Source organism: Tamandua tetradactyla, chromosome 23 (genome assembly GCF_023851605.1).
Source record: "Tamandua tetradactyla isolate mTamTet1 chromosome 23, mTamTet1.pri, whole genome shotgun sequence".
NCBI classification, from domain to species: domain Eukaryota; kingdom Metazoa; phylum Chordata; class Mammalia; order Pilosa; family Myrmecophagidae; genus Tamandua; species Tamandua tetradactyla.
This window is the reverse complement of record NC_135349.1, coordinates 14459678-14481153: the sequence shown is the minus strand read 5'-3', so window position 1 is coordinate 14481153 and position 21476 is coordinate 14459678. Positions and strand designations below refer to the sequence as shown.

General features: G+C 38.3%; 1 protein-coding gene across 4 annotated transcripts in view; it reads right to left on the bottom strand.

Annotated features, from left to right (window-relative positions):
• Positions 1-21476, bottom strand: part of AUTS2 (activator of transcription and developmental regulator AUTS2) — a 1196629-nt gene that overhangs the window by 1133952 nt on the left and 41201 nt on the right. The gene's annotated exons all lie outside the window — the stretch shown is intronic.

Genomic DNA, 21476 nt, shown 5'->3' with positions numbered 1-21476 from the left:
GAGACCTTTGGAGATGCAGGAGGAAAACGCCCCTGTGGAAGTCTCATGAAATGAGAAGTCTTGCTACGTGCCTTCCCAGCTGATAGAGGGGTCCCAGATGGCATCAGCCTCTCTTGAGTGAAAGTTACCTCTTGCTGACATCTTAGTTTGGACATTTTCATAGCCTTAGAACTGTAAATTTGTAACCTATTAAATTTCCTTTTTAAAAGCCAAAAAAAAAAAAAATTAAGCTTCTCTACAGAATCTTGAAATCTCATGGCAAAGTATTACAGTATAAGAAATCAAAAAGTCAGATTTAATTTTCTCCAATTACATGTACATATAGTGAGATATATTACACATACAGAGAAGAGTATATAAAACATATATATTTTCCAGAAGAAGAAAAGAATAGGACGAACACTATTATAACCAGAGCCAAGAAGAAATAGAACATTACAGTTCTCAGACACCCTCTATGTATCTATCTCCTTTCTCTTTCCCCATTTCTACCACACTGACTTTTGTGTTAATCATTATTATCAACAAACAATCACTGTTTATATTATCAGGAAAGAAATGATAGGTTCTTGCTATGAGTATGAAGATGTACATACAGGGAAAGGGGAGAAAAGAAAAACTAATCCACACTTAGAGTAGAACATGATTTGGGTGTCTTTTCCAGGAATCTACTTGTATCCAATCTTTCCTCCTACCTCATCTGGTCTAAACATATGGCTGACCATAAGTTTAAAAAGATGGGCAAAGCTGACTTAATTCCATTTCTAACTAACATTTCTCCACTAACATTTCATTTATATAACCAGCCACAAAAGTAATCTTAACAGTTTGCAAGGAACTATAAGCAAATTGGTTGCTAGGTTCACAGAAGAAGGAGAAGATACTTACTTATCTTGACTGACAGGGTATCTGCACAAAGAATACCATGTGCTAAAACATGCACTGGTCTATACATTTTAGGTACTGAATAGTAACAGCAGATAAGCGGTTTCTTTCCTTCCTTGAGCAATATTTAAAGTGGGCCAACCAAGATCACTATGTTTCAATAGAGAGTGTGGCATGGTATATGTGCACTTAAGAAGATGAGTTTTATACACCTGGGACTCCCAGAAAATATTATTTGGTGATGATCATTGGGAATTACTAAGCTACACGATAATCATAATTTATTCTCTTCATGATTTTAAATTTACCTATACTACAGCAAAGTAGCAAAATATAGCCACAACAACTGAATAGAGCAAAATAAGTCAAACTATAATCACCAAGAATGAATTAGCCAAAAATATGGGGAACAAGCCATGAAGGTATCACTCTCCCTCCATCTACTGTATAACTGATGGCAGCCACTGGGAGAATTACCTGGATGGGCACATCTGTTGAATTACATACCAATTAAACATTCATTTGTTGCCTGCCATCAACTGTCATGCCATCAACTGTGACAGTAACTAAGCCTCAAACAAAAGGTGTATTGAACAGCAAAAGGATTATCAGAGTTAGTGGTATTTTTGGAAGACTTCTACTGCATCATAGAAACAAATAAATAAAAATTTTAAAAAATGAGAATCTGTTCTGTAACTACTTGTTGAAGAGTGCTTTGAAAATTATTGCTTTTTTCTTTCTTTGCTTTGTATATATGTAATATTATACAATAAAAAAAGTTTTTTAAAAATGAGAAAAGTGTAGCCATGCAGCTGATGAACTGCCATACAAACAAAAGTTTTCATTGAGGGACAGAGGTTGTAGCCAGGTCACAGAGATGGTCAAGGGAACAGCTGGCCTCATTAACTGGAATGTTTACCCCAACAGCACTTACTGCTACTGGATTGGAAACAGAACGCAAGGAGCAGAGAACACATTCATAAAGGTGATATGTAGAGAAGAAAGGCAGAATGAAAGCAGTAAGAACCCAACTATCTCCCTACTCCAACAGTCCTACTGTCCAAACCTGATTTGGGCGCTTCTCTTTCTTACTAGATATGTACTGTCTTACATCTTACAGGACAAGAATCACATGAATGGCTCCTCTCACTGTTCCCCTTATCATGGGGAACATATTGCAGTGCTTACACGTCTCTTCCAGTACAGAAACTCTGTGGCTTAGAAGTCAGTTTTCAACCAAAGACAGACCTTTAAAAAGGAGATGAAAAAACAGTACACACCAAACAGTACACACCAAGCACATCAAGTACATAGGGTAAGTTTTTATAGTTCATTAATGGGATTTCCTGGAAAACACAAAGGGACTCTTACCTAATTATGAATTATTCATTCATTCAACAAAAAAAATTGAGAGTTTTAAAACACTGCATAATGCTGGTCAGGAAAAAGAAATTTTTCCTGGCACTGAATTCTCAGAGGAACTTGATACATATACATACATGTATGTGTGAAACACAATGATATCAGATTATTTTTAAGGGTCTGCAAAAGAAAAAATACTCTTTGAATAAAGAATATTGAATTCTTAAATCAAATGCTCTCACTTTCTATTTGCCAAGGACTCCCTAACTCCATGATGGCAATTCTCCAAAGAACCAAAATAAGATGGTCCACGTAAATGCATTTCCAATGATCTAACTTCAGTCAATGACAGAACTCAAGAAAGCCTAAAGAAATGAACAGTTAGCAACATCCCTAATAAACACCTCAAAAATCACCTGTGCAATGTTAGTCTCTGGCAAATATGGCAATTTGTACAAACAACTGCACAACCATTAAAATACTAAATATATGAAGAATTTATTCAGAATCTGATGCTGAAAAGGCTAAACAGAGAATTTAGGAGGAAGAATAATTATACAAAAGAGAGGGAAAGGCTAACACAAGGAAACTTATGTTTCTAGGAAGAAACAACCAGACAATGTAATGAACAGTCAAATCACAGCTGCACCTGGAAATCTGATTAAATCACAATGTCATATGATCCAACTTAGTAAGTACAAGGCAGACAGAGCTCAGTTGTTCAGAGGCTGTATCCCAGACTCTTTTCTGATCTAAACGTTTAAGGAAGAGCCTGTATCAACTTTTGTATAACCTAACAGATGAATACAACCTAGCATCCTGAAGAATTTATCACTATCTGAACAAGGAGGACAGCCTGAGTTTTATCATCATCATGTCAACTGAGTAGCATGAATCTTATCTTTTAAAATATCTTTCCATGGAGTTAAAAATAACTATACATTACCTTGGATTTATCTAATACCATGATCCAAACATTCTGAGTGAAGTGAAAGCAAAAGGTTTGAAAAAGAGAAAAGTAAATAGACCTCAACCTTTTAATGAACTGAAATATATTAGGATGGGGGCATAGGTGGAAAGTGAAAGGGGAGATGAGTGAGAGAAGTGCAAATCAATGTATTTAAAGAACCATAGCTACACACAGTGAAATTTTACTGGGCACTGGTTTTACCATTACAAAAACAGGATGCAGTTACAGTTAAGAACCTCAAGCAAATAAACCTAGAAAATCTTAGGCAAAGAAAAGTGATAAGTCATCCAGAAAACAGTTAAAGGACTGCAGTAACAGGGCATGCACCATATCAAGAAAAAGGCTATTTAAAAAATGGTAGGATACTGTGGTGCCCTGGCTGGCCCCTTCTCCATCCCCTACCGGCTAAGTGAAGTGCCAGACTGTGTACCCAATGTGATGGTCCCTGGTCCTGGTTCTAGAGGAGTAGAGTAACTCCTGCGAGCAGGTATGCCTGGCCCAATCTCACTGGTGGTGGCCCGAGGGGCTCACAGTCTGAGATGCTGCCCTGTATGCAGAAGGAAGTTCACCAAGCTCAATAGAAGAACATGTGGGAAAGTAGTTGAGTGGCTGCTGGGGCTAAGTATTGCTGGCTAGCATATACAGTACAGTACCTGGGACCTTGAGGAAACTATTTCATAGTAAAGTGAAAACATTCCTATCCATATAAACGGGGTAATTTCCAGGGCCACATGGGCATGCCCAGATTATAGCATGCCCAGACAACAGCATACACAGAAACGAGATCCCTATCTTTGACCTGGAGCTATTCTCTAAACTTACTGTATGGATAAGCTCTGAAGCAGAGAGTGGAGAAAAGGTCACTATAATATGCAAGAACTGGGAAAAGTGTTTTCTTTCCTTTTTGTCACTCCTTGCATTCCAGGAAACCTCTGTATAACACAAACCAGATTCAAGCTTAAGGAATAGACATCTCATATTCTAAATTCCAGTGATAGGGTGGGCCACAGTGGCTCAGCAGGCAGGAATGCTTGCCTGCGATGCCAGAGGACCCAGGTTCGATTCCCGGTGCCTGCACATGTAAAAAAAAAAAAATTCCAGTGATAATACATTAAAATATCAAAGAGGATCAGACAAGAAAGTGGAATATTCCAGACAAAGACATTAAGATAACTGCAATCATCCAGTCTAAGCAGCAGAATGAAGACAAGTGAACAGAACCTGAGGAATGCGTGGGACAAACCTACCAATATATGTATATTGGGAGTCTCAGAAGGGAAAGAAACAGAGAAAAGGGCAGAGGGCATAATCAAAGATTATAATCAGATAATCAAATCATAATCAAATAATAACTAAAATCATCTCAAATTTAAAAGACATAAATATGTACATCCAAGACACTTAATGAATACAGGATAAACCCAAATAGAACAAAAACAGGCCACATTATAATTAAACTGTTAAATGCCAAAAATACAGAGAGAATTCTGAAAGCCTCATGAGAGAAGCAACAAGTCACATACAAGGGAATCTCAAAAAGACTAAGTCCCGATTTTGCATCAGAAACGAGGAGGCAAGATGGCAGTGGGAAGACATATTTATAGAGCTGAAAGCAAAAAATTACCAACCAACAATTCTATACCCAGAAAACCTACCTTTCAAAAACAAGGGCGGGATTAAGACACTCCCAAATAAACAAAAACTGAAGGACTTTGTCACCACTAGAGCTGCCTTAAAAGAAATGCTAATAAGAGTTCTTCTGGTTGAAAGAAAAGGACACTAGATAATTGACTGAAGCCACGTGAAGAAATAAAGATCTCCAGTAAAGATAACAGCATGGGAATATAAATGACAGTATTATTGTATTTTTTAATTTATTTCATATATGATCTAAAAGGCAAATGCATAAAATGTAATGATAAATCAGTAGTTGGGACTCAATGCATAAACATGTAATTGGAGACAAGTACTACATAAAAGAGGGAGGATGGAGGGGTATAGGAAAATAGTCTGTGTATACTACTGAAGTTAAGGTGGAATCAAAGTAAATGAAATTGTTATAGATTTAGGATGTTATTTAAGCCCCATGGTAACTACAAAGAAAATATCAGAGAACATGCAAGTCATCGAGGCACAAATTAGAATAAATTGATTCTTGCCATGTTATAATGTTAACCAGTTCAATATGATAATTTATGACAAAGGCAATGCTCTAAGTTAATAGCTAAGCTGGAAAAACAACATGACTACATAAATGCTCATCTATGGACTATGTAGTACAAAATAGTCAAATAAAAATTTAATAAAATAACTGAAAACATCTCAAATTTTAAAAAGACATGAATATGTACATCCAAGACACTTGATGAATTCAAACCCTGCACCACTGGGTTTTTCACCAAGTTATTCCCAACTTGCAGTTTTTCTATTAGTTATATAAGACACAAAGCACTTTCCACCTATCACTTGCCATGGTTTACTTGAACAAGCAGCTGCTCTGAAAACCACAGCGATATCTTTGTGGTTAATGTAAAATATTAATGTCTCATTTGTTCAACAGTTTTGTGGAAATTAAAACTTTTAGGTTAATCATATACTGAACAATTTTAATTAAAACAGTTATAAAACAATTAATCCACAAGAGCTAGCTTGGAACGTTGCCAGCCTTATTGGTTTAATGCATGTAGGCAAAACTCATTTTTTTCCCTTTTGACTTAATGAATGCTAATACGTGACACAAAATATGCATACTAAGCTCCTAATACAGTTAGTCCATCTGGTTTTTCTTGCATTCTCTATTTGTCATTTTTCTTTGATAGCAAAATTGAAAATGAGTTCTCTGTGTTAGAAATGATAATGATGCTATGTGCTGTGCTTCATTAAAAACTGCTCTTTATAACAATCTTCCAGGGCAAAATAAGTACCTTAAGTACCCTTGTTTTGCTATTACATGGCTGGGAATGAAAGGAAAGATAGGCGCACAAACCAGGTTCAAAACCACAACTGCTGTTTGAGATAATACTTCCCTTTCCTTTTACTGCCATTTCCACTTCTTTCTCTCTGTGGGTACTATGAAGACATGGAGGATAAAATATGAGTTTAAATATCTAACACAAATCCTCAAGTATTTCAATTTGCTCCACATTACAATTTGTTTGATCCATTTTGGGATCTATTTGTTTGCCAAAGTAAGCACAGTTCAAACCCTTTGTTGAATATTTAATTCATGCAAAATTACCTTTATAGCACAGGCTAACAGAGACCTGTTATTTCCAATAAGCTTAAGTACAGCATTGTGTCTGACCACAGTAATTTCAGATTGACGTTCCAGACAAGAGCCCACAGAAAATACACTCAGCTATTAGCTTCTCCGTCCATCTAATCTAAATCTGAATAGTCTTGGTTTTACAGTTTGTCAGGCTCTAAAAATACAGAAGGTAAACAACACCCAAATCTCCTAGTAAAAGCACAAGCATAGGTACTTTATCATGGCTCCCAATTCAAACTTAAATGACTACACCAAATCCTGGTAGAAATGGAAAAAAGAAACAAGTTCAATGTAATTCAGCCCTTAAATTGTGGAAATGATCCCCAGTATAATTATATTAGCTGGAACTTTCACATCTGGTATGTATCTTGTTATTTCTGGTTGGGCACATCACCTGTGAAGCATATAAGCCCCTTAAAAGGTATTAGGATTTCCTCTTAACCATCTCTCACTCAAGCCAAAAAAATATTCTCTACTTTTTTTTTTCCCTAACTTCTCTCATCTATCCCTAAAAAGTAGTTAGTTGGACTAGAGGGCTCACCAATTTAACCCCAATATATTAGTCAAGACTCTCTGGAAATTCAAGATTTCTTTCATCAAGGTAGCATGTGGCAACAAGCAAGCTATCCCAGGCATGGGAATATTAAAATAAATACCAACATTTAAAAGCCTGGCTCCAAACAACAGACCAATTTAAATTAGCTCAGGAAATCAGTTATCTTAATTCCAATCAGCCAGTAACAAAAGCAATCATTTTCATAAAAGTCCGTTCTGATAAATTCTCTAAATATGAGCATTTAAAAATGTCCATTGTACAAAGCAACTATTTTTCTGCCATGAGCTATTTGTAGAAATCACACTAGACAGAAGTGACAAACGTAGTCTAAATGATCTCAAATAAATTTTGAGCTTTCAAATTCTGTAATTCCTAGGTCTGTTTTACGACTAAAATCATAAAACGTGAAAGTTGGGAGAGAACTTAAGGAGATTTCAGCATTTTATAATTATAAAGCCCAAAATGTCAACAGTGCTGGGTATCTTGTATAAGGGGTCAAATTCAGAACAAGAACCAGAAAACAATACCCAGGACCACACCTCCCCTTATAATAAATGATGACCCTTCAAGCAAGCAATTACTACCAAATGGCCCTAACTTTTCCCATTACCTCCATAGCACTAAAACGTCAAGTCGATTCTTCATAAAAAACAAGAAGCGCCAAATGCCTCTGATTCTTATTAGAATGGGCTTTCTTTAAAGGAAAAAAAAGAAAAGAAAAGAACACGAAGAGAGTAAGAAATGTATCTGAGCAATGGGAGGAAAGGTCATAATGGTTTTAAAACAAGATAAAAGGAGCAAATAAAGAAGAAAAATTACCCTCTCCCACAAACCTGTGAAAGCACTTCAAATCACTGCAATTACATGTGCCCAGGAGAATGCCCCTTCACATTCATCAAGTATTTTATCCTAACCCTCATGCTATTGCAACTTAAAATAACACCATCATGGAGTGGTTGTACGGCACCATTACAGGTGATAAGCAAATAGCAAACCAGACATAGCCCAGAATATCCTCTGCATGGAACACACACAAACCATACAAGTAGCACTGCAGCACATTTTATCATTCCCAAAGAAATGATAAGGGAACACAACCTTGGTGAAACTATGAGAGCACAACAGGAATGTCAGTATTGTTTGAAAGAGAAGCTTTTCTTTCCCTTGGTGTGGGCCTTAAGGCCTAGTATTATACGTTTCTGTCCTGATTAAGCTTATACGCAATTTAGTGGTAGAGGCAGGTCATATAGCGTAAGAAACAACTACCAACACCTGATGGTCAAGGATAACTAGTACCAGTGTTTACAGGTGTCAGAGAAAGAAATGACCACCAGAAGCTGCAGTAGTAGGAAAGGTTTCATTTTGCTTCCCGGACCCGACTGGCCCCGCCCCGCTCCACTCAGTTTATGGAATGGACGGGGAGGGGAAAGCATATGGATAGGAAAAACTTTTCCGTTTCCAAATTACACCCTTTAAAAACCTTACCTGTCTTACACATTTCTTGCTAACTTAACTTACTTTTCTCACTCCTGCTTCCTGAAGACTTATCACAATATTTTCATTAGGCAAGTTCACCCTCCAGAAAATGTCTTTTCTGAATCCTCATACCTCACAAATCAAGCCTTCTAAGTTTGCAATCTTTCCTCCTTTCTAGTCCCCTCATCTTTTATCCACCCTCAGTTTTTTTTAGAGATTTAAATGATTGCCTGCACACACACAATTCTCTCCAGATACTCCCATGGGCAAGGGCAACAGATTTTCCACTAATGTCACCCATGTAGAACATGGGCATTCTCAAGTTGTTGCTTATGCTTGATTTACAGGCTTTCCGCGTCTCAATGTCATAGGCAGCCTTCCTCTAAAGTCGATAATTGCTTCCAACATTGTCTGGGCAACCAAGGTTAAAATAAAATGAAAGTGCAGTATTTCCTTGCATTGCCTCATCACTGTTTTTACATTAGCCATGTCCAAGTCAGCATCTTTTCCAGAATCACTGGCATTACAGAACCACCCCCCAAAAGAAGTAAATTTTAAGTTTATCAACAATTAGGATATGCATCCTGAGAAAGCAATGGCTAGTTTCCATCAACAGTATACCCTCTGCCTCCTAACTCCTCCTAGAATTCACCTGATTTCTTTTCTCGTTTAGAGGCTGCTACTACAATGCCCAAAAAAGGTTAAAAAGTGAAATATTAAACATAAGTTAATAAAAGTCTGTAATTGTGTCAAACATCCAAATTTGAAAAGTTTCTGTCAAACTCAATGGTATAAATGATGAAAGCTTCTGCAAAAACCCCCAGGAGCACCAACCATATAGATACAAAAAGAAAAGAGCAGGAAGGGGGGAAGCAGGTGGCCCAGATGGAAAACTAGTAGGAGAAAACAGGCTGCTTTGAATACTGTCAGAAGTCCTCCAAATGAACTCAAGGAATGTGGAGACTCTAAGCCTGGAATGTTGTTTCTCAACTCTCCCTTTTAGAATCCCCTGGAATGCCACAGGGACGATGGGGCACATAACATCAAGGATGCACCAAATTTAATAAACTTGGGTGGAGTTTCTTGGTTTTGCCATAGTTTTGTTAAAATTTTTATTCCTGCCTAATGTCCCTCTACATTCAAATAGCAGAATCAACTTGATATTGATCAAAATGATTACCATCTCAGGAGCCGTAGAAAGCTTATAAATCAAATGTACAAAGTAGCAGGAAAGAAAGAGAAAACAGGTCTTTCTCTCATGGAATGGGGAAGAGATTTATTCATACAGAATGGTGAGATATGGCCTCAGGCTGGATTTGTGCATCTAATGATAAAATCTCTGAGAAACAACCACTGAGCAAGTGGGATAGTAGGGCTTCTACCTATAAAACCCAGGCAAGCCAATTAACCTGTGTCAGCTTTCCCACCCATAAAATACACGGATAGTAACCCTACTCTGCAGAGCTGTTGAGAAGCTGATAAAAATGACCTGCCCTATGGTGGAAACCCAATACACGGTACTTTGTAATGCTGCTGTTTTGAGAAATGCATCACTTCCTAAAGCACTGAATTTTATCCCATTAAATTATTTAATAAGAGAATAAGAGAAAGGAAAAAAAATCAGACTTCACTGAAGGATTCAACAGGAAACATTATCTATGCTGACAAAATGCTTAACAAGTATCTTAACTTCAGACTCCTTGAAAAGTTCAGGCCCCTATTTCATTAGTCTCTGTATCTCCTAACCTTCCTCTCTTCTCCTTCCTGCTAAATTTCTCCCCTTCTTCAAACCCCAGCAGACAATATAACTAATATTTCAATTTAGGAACTTTCTATAAATTAGTGTTTGTTTTTTTTTTTCACTTTCTTTCTAAACATCCCAATTCCTTCCAACTTCCCTACACTGGAATGGACTTACATTTATGGCATTGGTCATTCTAAAGATACTTCCTCAAACAAAAGCTACCTCCTATATTCTGGAGCAGCTAGGAGGAAAAAAAATCTGAGAGGATCATACGGTAGCCCATGACAAACTCTGGGATCTGTCCTATAACTAACTACTTGTTGAACAGTGCTCTGAAAACTATTGCTTTTTTATTTCTTTGCTTTGTATATACGTTATATTATACAACAAAAGATTTTCAAAAAAAAGCAAGGTTTGAAGGTGACTGTGACCCTGCCAGTAGTTAATTTGTTGTTGTTTTCACGTAAGAAAATTGATGTTGTAAAACTAAACTTTACCTATAATCATATCTGATCTGCTCTCCTTGAAGCATTAATTCTTAGTAGGTAATAGGAAGTAGACATGTGATTATCAAAAGCATAATTTAAATCACTCAACAATTTCCTAACAGTTCTCAAAGGCCACTCTGTTTACATTTGATAAATGCTATTATTCTCTGCAATGTTTACTTTTTAAACTACGTATTTACTATTTTGTAAATGAACTTTCTCAGTTAATGAACTGAAGATACTCGATAGACTTTGATGTCTATAAAAAATAATAAGTTACATAGTGCTGGACAATAGTTCATGAATATCCTCAGGTTTATATGAATTCTCTTTCATTTAAAAGAATGGCCTCAGGGCAGGCAACAGTGGTTCAGTGGCAGAATTTTCACCTGCTATGCCAGAGACCAGGGTTCAATTCCCGGAGCCTATCCATGCCAAAAAACAACAAAAGAATGGCCTCAGAAAAGAAAGACATGAACACACGGAGAGCTAGGGAACAACCTCCCCAAAAATGTGCTATTTCTTTACTGTGTGACCTGGCCGGTTTAACCTCTCTTTGCTTCCTTTTGTGCCTCTACATCCCATATAACAGGTTCTGAACCTAGAAAGTTAATAAGGATTAACAGAACTCTTCAAGTTCCTGAGAAATACCATGTAACTGTCTAGCTAAGATACAAACAAACCAGAACTACTACGACCTAAACCTAAGTACAGTAAAAGTAGCCAGAAAAACTGGTCAATTAGTCATTTCTTCATTTTATAGTCCCTAAACACTTCTAGGGTCAGAAAAAAATCTATATGGAACATCAGATTTATATTTGAAATAATTCAAAGAATAAGCATTACCTCATGCATAAGAAAGGAGCCTGCAAACTTCTGAAAAGTGCCACATAGTAAATATTTTAGGCTTTTCAGGCCATATGGTCTGTGTTGCAAAAACTCAATTCTGTTGTTTTAGTACAAAAGCAGCCAAAGACAATACATAAATGAACAAGCATGGCTGTGTTCCAAAAAAATTTTATTTTGAACGCACATCTGAAGGTCATATAATTTACATGTATTATATAATATTCTTCCTTTGATTTTTTTCCTCCAAACATTCAAAAATGTAAAATTTATCCTTGCTTTGGGGGCCAAACAAAAACAGGTAATACCTGGTTTGAGCTGCCCATCATATTTGCCAACCCTTGTAACTGGCCCCAATATGCCAGCCATTTGGGCAGATATCAAGAAGAATTAGACAACTCCCCTGCTTTCTAAGACAGAATGAGAGAAGTAGACCAATTACAGTACAATATGATAAATGCTAAGAAGAGAAGTGTGCCCAGTGTTACAGGAGCCAAATGATGATATAATTAAGGAACATTTCTCCTAAATTGTCAATGAGGCCTTGACTAGCTTGGTTCTTCTCTACATAAATCGTTAAATGTTACCTTAATGAAAAAACAAAAAACTCTCAATCACTCACATCTGCTAAAATTTTATCAGAGCATGCCTGGGTATATTCTGGAATGTCTTTTTTGATTAGTGTTCCAGGGCAAGCCCTCTAGCAAAAATCCATTCTCCATTGATCTGCAGAGAACCAAGCACATCCCAGATGGTGGCTGACTGAGACTGTTAAGGGCAAGTCCTTAAGTCTTGCCTGTTCATTTCACCTAAGCCCTTCAGCTGTCACAGGGAATAGTGTTGAAGTCCTCTGAGCTAGAAAGAATCAAACAGAAGGTTTTTTTTTTCCCAAGTGAAAAATCCACGGAATAATCAATTAGTCTAGAGTCTCAAATATTTGCATTAACCCCAGTGGTTCTGGCCTAATCAAATCAGGTTTATTAGAGGATCACCTCAATCAGTACTAGGTTTTATCTGCATTTGGAAATGTTTAGGCAGATCTTTTTTAATTATCTCAAAACAAGCAAAGCTTGAGTCTTGCAACTTTAATGGTCACAACTGTCTGCCCAGCTGCTTTGTTCCAAGGGGGAAGCTGAAGGCACCAGAAGCCAAGCTGATACCATCAGTTGTGTATTTAATTAAAGCAAGATGAGGGGCAGACAGGCTGGAAAGGATGGTGGATCAGTCTTCCTATTCCAAAGCTGAAAGGCTTTACCATTCACTGAACTCTAAAAGCTAAAGGCTTTGGCCCTCCCATTCAGACAGACCATTTTCCTTGATGTCCTGGAAGGCTAATGCTCCAGTGTGAGGCTCTGGCTTCTACACAAACTCTGAATGCCACACTGGGGGAGAATCAGCAGCTACTGGGTCCTGAAAGCCAAAAGACCAATGACTCCTTAAAATAAGAGAAAATTCAGAACAACTAAACAAACCCACATAAGCCTAATGTTGGGCTTCTGATAAAGTATCAAAATCAGGTATTCAAGTAAGTTCTCCGGCTTGAGAAACAGAGGGAACAGAGTGAATTGAAGATCTGGGTGGTTCTTTTTTGGTCAGTTTTGTCCCCAGAGATCAGGCTCCTCCGGGTCACAAAGGACAAGGACAGTGTGTCATTCACCTTTTAATTCCTGTAGCTTTCCTGTGCTCAATAAATGTTAGGTGATTAGATCAAAGATCAGGATACACTTTCCAACCAACATGCCCTATACCTTTTTTTTTTTAAAGACTGGAAAAACTCAAATGTTCAGAAAGGCAGAAAAAAAATGTGTCCAAAATAAACTAACAAATCTGAATAAAGCTCAAGAAACCACAGGATAGGTGTTTGTTTCAGGTTCTGTTCCCAATGGAGAAACTGTCAACCAAGCTATCCAAGGAGTGTTAGGAACCTGAGCCTCTGTGGTAACATCAGTAGAGAATTCATTTCACTCTGATGCAAGCTCTTATTTCCCAAGGGGCCTTTCCAAGAGATCTAGCGGTCAGCTATGCAAGGACTTCTAATGGCTCTGAAATAAACCTATGTCACTGCTATGATCACCAAACAGTAGGGTAGAGGTAGAGGGGCCATTTGCCAGGCAGCCCCAGGAAGAGTAAAACTAAGCAAACTCCATCCACCAAGACAGCTAGAGGCAGGGAAATGAAATACAGGAGAAAGAGAGGACATACAGAGAAAAGAAGAAATTGGCTCTACTACCACTGCACTCCTAACTTAAGTTTCATTTTTAGTGATCGTTCTAGACAATAACAAGCACATCAGCACTGCCAAGGGTAGGCCTGAGAGAGAATATGGTCTTCATTCTTGCCTCAACGTCTCTTCTCCTTTGCCAAGTACAACCTGTAAGCCTGTCATGGCTGACTACCAGGATAGCCTAGATAGTAAATGAAATATTGAAACAAATCCTCACAGGTCGGTAAAAAGCCACTGCTCAAGTTCCTTCTCTAACCCAGGCCTCCAGAAAAGCAAAGCCCCTTCCCTGAGACACACACCAAACATTCTTACACAGCAGGAGGCCTTCATACAATCTGAATATCACATCTTAGGTGTTTCACCATCTCTAGCCAGAGAACATTACTTCTCATCTTTGGGTGGGGCCAAAAGAGGATTTCACTCCCAGCTCCCACTACCATCTTCCCCTTTAAACTCCTTCACCCCAATGGTTCTCAAATTTCAGAGAGTACATGAGCATCACCTAGAGGATATCTTAAAACAGAACTGATAATTCCAAAGTTTCCAGCTCAATAGGTCTGGTGTAGGGCCCAGAAGCATTTCAAGCAAGTTCTCAGGTGATGCTAATACCTCTGGCCTAGGGCCATAATCTGAAAAACACTCCAGTAAATTAATTAAAAAAAAAAAAAAAAGGCAAGAAAACCAGGCAATTGATATTTTCATTTTTTTTAAATGACAGTCCTCAAATATGTATATTTATATATGTATAAAACTTTTGCTGCCAAAATCCTGAAGTGTTTGCTTTGTTGTATAAGCAGCTGGTTGTGATTCTGTACTCAGCTACAGAAGATTGTAGACTTTTTTTTCCATTAATTGAAGGATGTGCTTCACGTCTGTGTTATTGTTTTACAGTTTCTAATAACTGGGCTGCAAAGTTTCAAATGGTCAACAAGCTTCCCTATTGTTATTCAGGTACAGGAACTGGTGCCTATGCTGAAGGACTCTTTGTTTTATAAGACTGCTAGAGGATATATTAACTGCCTAAAACAGAACACAAATAAGCCACAGAAACACAACCTCTACCAATTAAGTAATCTTTCCCAAGCAACTACACTTATGGTTCCTGGTATTTGACTGAAGAGTTCATGGGGACTAAAGATAAAAAAGTCCACTTCTAACATTTTTCTTTCTGGTTATTTAAAACCTTTGCCATTATCAAAGACCAACACAGAACATCCCACTTAGTAAGTGAACTGAAAATACAAAGACCTTAAGTGAATTTAAACAGCGAGGCATCCCAGATAAGGAAAGATGTCAGGAGCACAGCTATCCTGGCTGTAAACTCCCAACCTTTCCCTAAGGAGATGGACATGAGCCCTGGTTTGATCTTAATTCCACCACGTGATTCCAGCTCTTTGGAGTGTTCGTTTATGGTGAGTTACTGAACCTCTTTGAGCATCAATTACCTCTTCTGTAAAATAAAGACAGCGGCAGTAGATACTTTATCAGGCTAGCCCGATAATCCATGTAAAGTACTTGTCACAGTGCTGCACATTTTAGGTAATCACTAAGCTTTAGGCATTATTGTTGCTCCCCATGAAAAGGGTGAAGGGTCTGGGGAAGGGCATGGAAGGCTCTGTACCCTTCTCCTTCTTGGGACCTCAGCAAACCATGGAGGAAAGGTATATGACTTCAGCAAGGAGATGGGAGGACAGATTAAGCAAGAGAGAGAACTGCTGAGATAGAAACTGAATCCAGAAGACTTTAAATGACAGGAGAAAGAGTGAGCTTATAAGGAACTGGTGGACTCTTCCAGGCAAACTGGACAGGAAGAACAGAGATGGTGCAGGTAGAAAAAGCAGGCATGGATGTCGGATGGCTGGTAAGAGCAGCTCGCAATGGTCATGAGACCAATGTCTACTATTAGGATTCCAAAGCATCTGAGAACTATCAGCAGAGAACCGGAGTTTTATAAACTTCCCCTACCTAACCAGATCCGATTTTTCTCCTTGTTCACATTTTCCCCTCAATCACTGGCCATGTGGAACTGCCAGGGCAGAAACGGATACCACATTGACAAGGAGAGAACCAGGGAGTTCACCTTCACAGAGTGGCAACAGGCTCAGGAGAACAAAGCTGGGCTGACACACAGATGGCAGGGACAGTGAGCCTCAGATCAGAGGGGCCATGAGAGTAAAGGTCACAAGTATAAAATGAGCACATTCTTCTAGCAGCTCCTCCCTAACAAAGGTAATCCTGAAAAGTGTGCCATCAATAATCAATAATAGTAAAAAGAGGGATACTTCTCCTCGGGGAGAATGAAAAAACCCATAATAACGTGAGCTCTGTGTGCACCTACAGAGAATTAAAGTAATTCTTAGTACACTTAGAGAAAATTACATTTCTGGCTTCAGATGTGTGTTCTGCTATGCTCTGAAATTCAAGAGTGAGAAGTGTTCTGTCAATGACCCTAGCTCTTGAAAACACAAGTGCTATAGAGGAAGAGAACACCGTACACTTGACACAGAGGAGTGCTGGAGAGAGATATTATCTTCAAACAACAGGCTAGTTGCACTTTTCTTCCTAAAAGCAAATCAAAACCATTAATCAATTGTAACCTCCCCAGCCTCCATGCCTGGCCCACACCTGAAATTCTCTTTAGTCTTGGGGGACAGGACTCAGATACAGGACTGCCCCACTAGAAGGTTAAACAAAGAACTAAACTAACTCACTTCTTGGTCAATGAAGATTAATGGGCAGTGCCGAGATGGGGGAATAAATTAAGGACCAACAAGTCCTCTAGGCTGTATTAAGAAGGAAATCCCCTCTCCACAAGAGCACTGGAAGTCCGAGGTCAGAACATCACCTCAGTCCCTTAGATGCAGAATTTCCTCACAGATATTCACCAAGTAGTCAGATGCACTATCAGGTCCTCACTTTTGGCAAGCAAACCAGTGAACTTACTTAAAGATGCCCAGAAAGTGATTTTCTTTCATCTCTAGAGGCCAGTCCCATATATAATAGTGGATCATGAATTTGTTCATATCTAACCAAACTTTATTTGGCAAAGATCCAAGTTACACAAAAATTTTTTTTTTCCTTTGCAGTTCCTCCAATCCTCACTATGGATGCAAAAGCACACACTGAGAGAGTCATGCCCAATTTCTTGCATTGCTTTTTACTTTTTTCCAAAGGACATTACATATACAATAAAATTTGAATTTATGCTTTTGTAAGACTCTGCCTTTCTATAAATTCACAATTTAGAAAAGATCTGTGACAAAAAGGACCATATTTAATAAAATATGGTCACTGAATCTGTAGAAACAGGCAAGAGCCAACAAGCACTTATACCTACAAACACAAACAGCAAATCACAGCTAAGGATGCCTCTGGCTCCCAAGTTCTTTATTTTATTCCCAATATCTACTATAATGCCTCAACTAGTCTATATGCGCAACACTTGACTCTTAATGACAATCTCTAAAATGGATAGAGGCGATGAGGGATGATTTCACAAAACTTAAAGTTCCCATCCATCCAACTACCCTCCACACTGGCCAATATTACAACCATTTACACATTACCTCTCCTAGCTCTCTTTCCCCAAACCAGGCTATTAAAAAAAAAAAAAAATACCTGACACAGACATTAACAACTACCAAGCCCAAAGGCAGCCAGGAGACCGATTATGTTTCTACATGTAATGTCCTCACTACCAATTGTAGTTATCTATTTGCAAGTTATTTCAAATAATTTGCCCCAAACTAACATAACCACAATCTATTCCAAGAAAGCTAATATCTTTCAGCTCACCTTACAACCAAAGAGGCAATAAGGACAATGCAGCTTCATGCAGACCTCAATTCTTCAATATGTGAGCTTACTTAATAGGAATGAGGGACCTTTGAAGGCCATTATGGTGTCTCTTACAGACTAGAGGCTCCAAAGGCTTCAACCATTCAATTTAATCTAATCTGGTCTAATCAAGCTGCCTCACTGTACTCTGTCAGTAGGCTCTAAGAAGTGATTCAAAAAATGAAGGAAAAACTTTCATTCACATCACATCCTGCAAACTAAATATAGACTAGACTTTCTCCAGAGATTAGTGCAGGCCCGGCTACAAATACGGTGAGGGTCCTTTTGCTGCCTTATTTTGCTAATGTTTACAATCTATCTACAAAATGATTATATCATCTACATATTTAGATTTTAAGAAAATGGCACAAGGAAAATTTCACATGTTAATTAGTAATCTTACTCAAAACTCACATCTTCCTTTTCAATTTATTCTAAGAGGAGCAAGGGTGTAATCCAGCATCAAGCTCCTTGGGCAGACGGGTCAAAGCCAAGGCTGACCAACAGCAGAGAAGTTCTACCTGACTGACAGCAAGCGTCTCTGAATAAGGTGGTTTCTGCCCCCCTAAGAGGCTGCAAGCACCCTTCTAGAAAAATAAACATGGCCTAATTCCTCAGCCTACAGAGCCATGATTTCATTTACCAAGTTCTTCCAACTTTGAGGAATTCGCCAGAACACACCAGCTCAAATAACCAAGAAATGACTTATTTCAAATATTAGCCACGGAGCAAAATGGCCACCTTTCTACCATGGGAAATATTCTCTCAGATTCTGCTTAACAGCACTTTTGAACTCTAGTGGCTTAGAGAAGAGCTGTTGTTCCCATGAACTATGAAGTCAACGAGAGATCCAGAAAGTCAAAACAGACTATAAGAGGGAGGGCAGCAGCTACCAAAGGTGTCAATTACGGAGGATGCACAACTTGCCAGAGATGTCATAAGTGTGCCTCACACCTTGCTCCCGTCATACAGAAACAGCTCTGGACCCTCTACACCACAATGCCATGGGTAACACTACCTCCAATTCCTTATTCTGATCCAAATCTGCCTTCACAGTGACCCATAACCTAATTAAACTTTGAGAAGAGTATTCAGATTAAAGTATTTTACTCAGCACACTAACAGGAGCAGAGCCTCAGGTAAGGGTAGGAGATAGAGATGAGGAAGGGAGGATCTGAGCCCTCAAGAAGCACACAATCTTGCCACAGTGACTTGCACCAGATTCTAATACACTATGTTCAAAGACTGAGGTAAGCTCAGGTAAGGTAGAACAGATGAAAAACAGCATTTCATACAGCAAAATTCAAGGCACAAAGGCAAAAGAATAGTGTGGTGCACAAGGAGCCAAAAGCAGTTGACTACTGCAGGAGCGTTTTGAAAAGGCAAACAGGAGTGGTGAACAGGGCTGGCTCCATGAGTGGACAAGCTGTATAGTGGTACGCAGCCCTACACCCAGATGGACTTGCATTTGGTGTAATGCTTTGCTGTTGCCATCCTGAAGTTCTTAAATTTTTTAATAAGGAGCTATGCATTTTCAATTTGCACTAGGCCCCACAAATTATATAGCTGGTTCTGGCCATAAGAAATGGTGGGAAATCTAAAAGAGTCCCAGTGGGGCTAAAAGTCCTCCTCTCTCAGCTCTGAATGGCTCACTGGTTGTCCATGCCTTCATAGCACTGGCTCTCGAAAGAGTGCTTGACAACAGCGAGGGGTCCTACCACTAAAATTCTAATTCAACAGGTCTGGGATAGGAAAGCTGTGGAATATGCATTTCTAACAGGATCCATGGTAATTCTGATGCTGGCAGTTTAAGAAATTATATCTAAAAAGTAAGGTATCTTATCCCTTTGCTATCTTCTACAGATAGAAAGAATGCAGACAAGGACTTCCTTCAGAAAGCGTATCTTTCCCATGTCCTTAACTTACGCACACATACCACAGAGGTCTGTGAACAGCACTAGACTTTCAAAAGGTTACCAGAGCACAATTCAGAGAAACAGCACATCAAGAGCCCCATTTAATAAGTTAACCACCCTGATAACATAAAACTACCTTACTATGTCTTGTTATCTAATATATAATTCCCACCCCCTTCCCATAACCCCCATTCTCCAACCACCAACAACAGGGAAAAGCAACTGGCCCACTAAAACTGTGTGGGGAAGGAAAAGGGTAGAGAAAGGAACAGAAAAAAAAAAATCTCATGGTATACTTCTTAGAAGGCAATGTTCCCTTTTCCTCTTTCTACCTCACCAACTCCCACTGATCCTTCCAGATTTTGCTTTAGTGTCACTCTTCAAAACAGCATTTCCTAGAACCCAGGGCTGGGTTAGGTTCTTCTTGTTGTATGTACTCAAAGACCCTATGATAGACAATCCTTTTCACTTCTCATCCAATTATAGCTATTTGGTTATTGGTCTGGACTTCCTTTTTTAAAGCTTGTGCCCCCGATAGATAGATCACAGGCATCAAGAATTCTATAGGTTCACAAATGCCCACTAAAGGAGGAGAGTAAGGATGAGCTAGAAGATGCTTAACAGATACATGGTGAACGAATGAGAGCCATTATAAGTCTTTGATTTGTGGTCAGCCAGGAAAAGCAGGAGGAAGGGACTCTGTTCACAGTCAACAGACCAAATCAAGCATATAGATAAGACTCAGACAACATAGTAAACCCAGAAAGCAGTGGTGCTGACAACTGTTTCCTACCTCTATTCTTAAACAGTACTGGGATGGTAACACCTACTGGAACCCAGAGTGGCATGATAAGTGAAAGCAGATAGTTTGGAATCCAGCTCCTTGGGCTGTAGAAATACAGCATTCCAGAAGCCAACTTGGTTTGTCAGATGCCTCTTGCTTCCTAAGACCCTAGACAGAGAGATCAAAATTTTAAAAAATAATAAAAAAATAAAAACAACTTGCCAACTCATTCAGGCAAACCTAGGTATCTAGGTCCTGTTCATTTATTCCTTCATGGGTTCCAGCCTAAATGCTGTTTCTACCTACTTATATAAACATCTTTAAGTGATTAAATCCTTTCCCCAGCCATCTAACTTAAATAGCACTAAGTTCTTAATTAAAACACACTATAAAAAATGATGAACAACTGAATTCAGGTGCTGCATAATTTATTTACATTTATGTAACAGCTTCCCCCAAGGAACTCAAAGCATTTTGCAAACTTAGAATTATCCAGTGGATATTAATCTTTGCAAAACCATCAGGAGAAAGACAAGAATGCAAGGTGTATAATCAATAATAAGTCCCTTAACTTCGCATATATATATACTTTCTCCCACAAATCCAAGTATGCATCACTATAAATCTCTCTACACCACAGACCTAAAATAATTCAGAAAATTAAACCAAATACAGGTTAGATTTTTCAGGAAAACAACCCAAAAAAGAAGAAAGGAGAGCTAATGACTGTTCCACCTCCCCCAAAAATAGTCATAAAACCTTTTATTGTATCTTTCTTATTTTGTAATAGAAAAAAAATCCATTCCAATCTATGGGACTACCTTGGGGTTAAAAAAAAAAGTTTACTGAATTCTAATTCTACTTTTTGCTCTAAACCCCTGGCCTCCTACCTCATAGGGTATTTTTCATTTTAAACAAATACCCCAGGCTTCGCAAGGTATTCAAAGGTATCCCTAATGTTTCATTTCTTAAGTTGGGTGGTGAATATATGAATTTGTGGTCTATTTTTCTACTTTAAACCATTCATTTAAATGATTTTAAATAGTGTATAAACTATTTTAAATATATATATCTCATAACTCTTTTTTTTTTTTCAAAGTATTCTTGATGAATTCTGCAT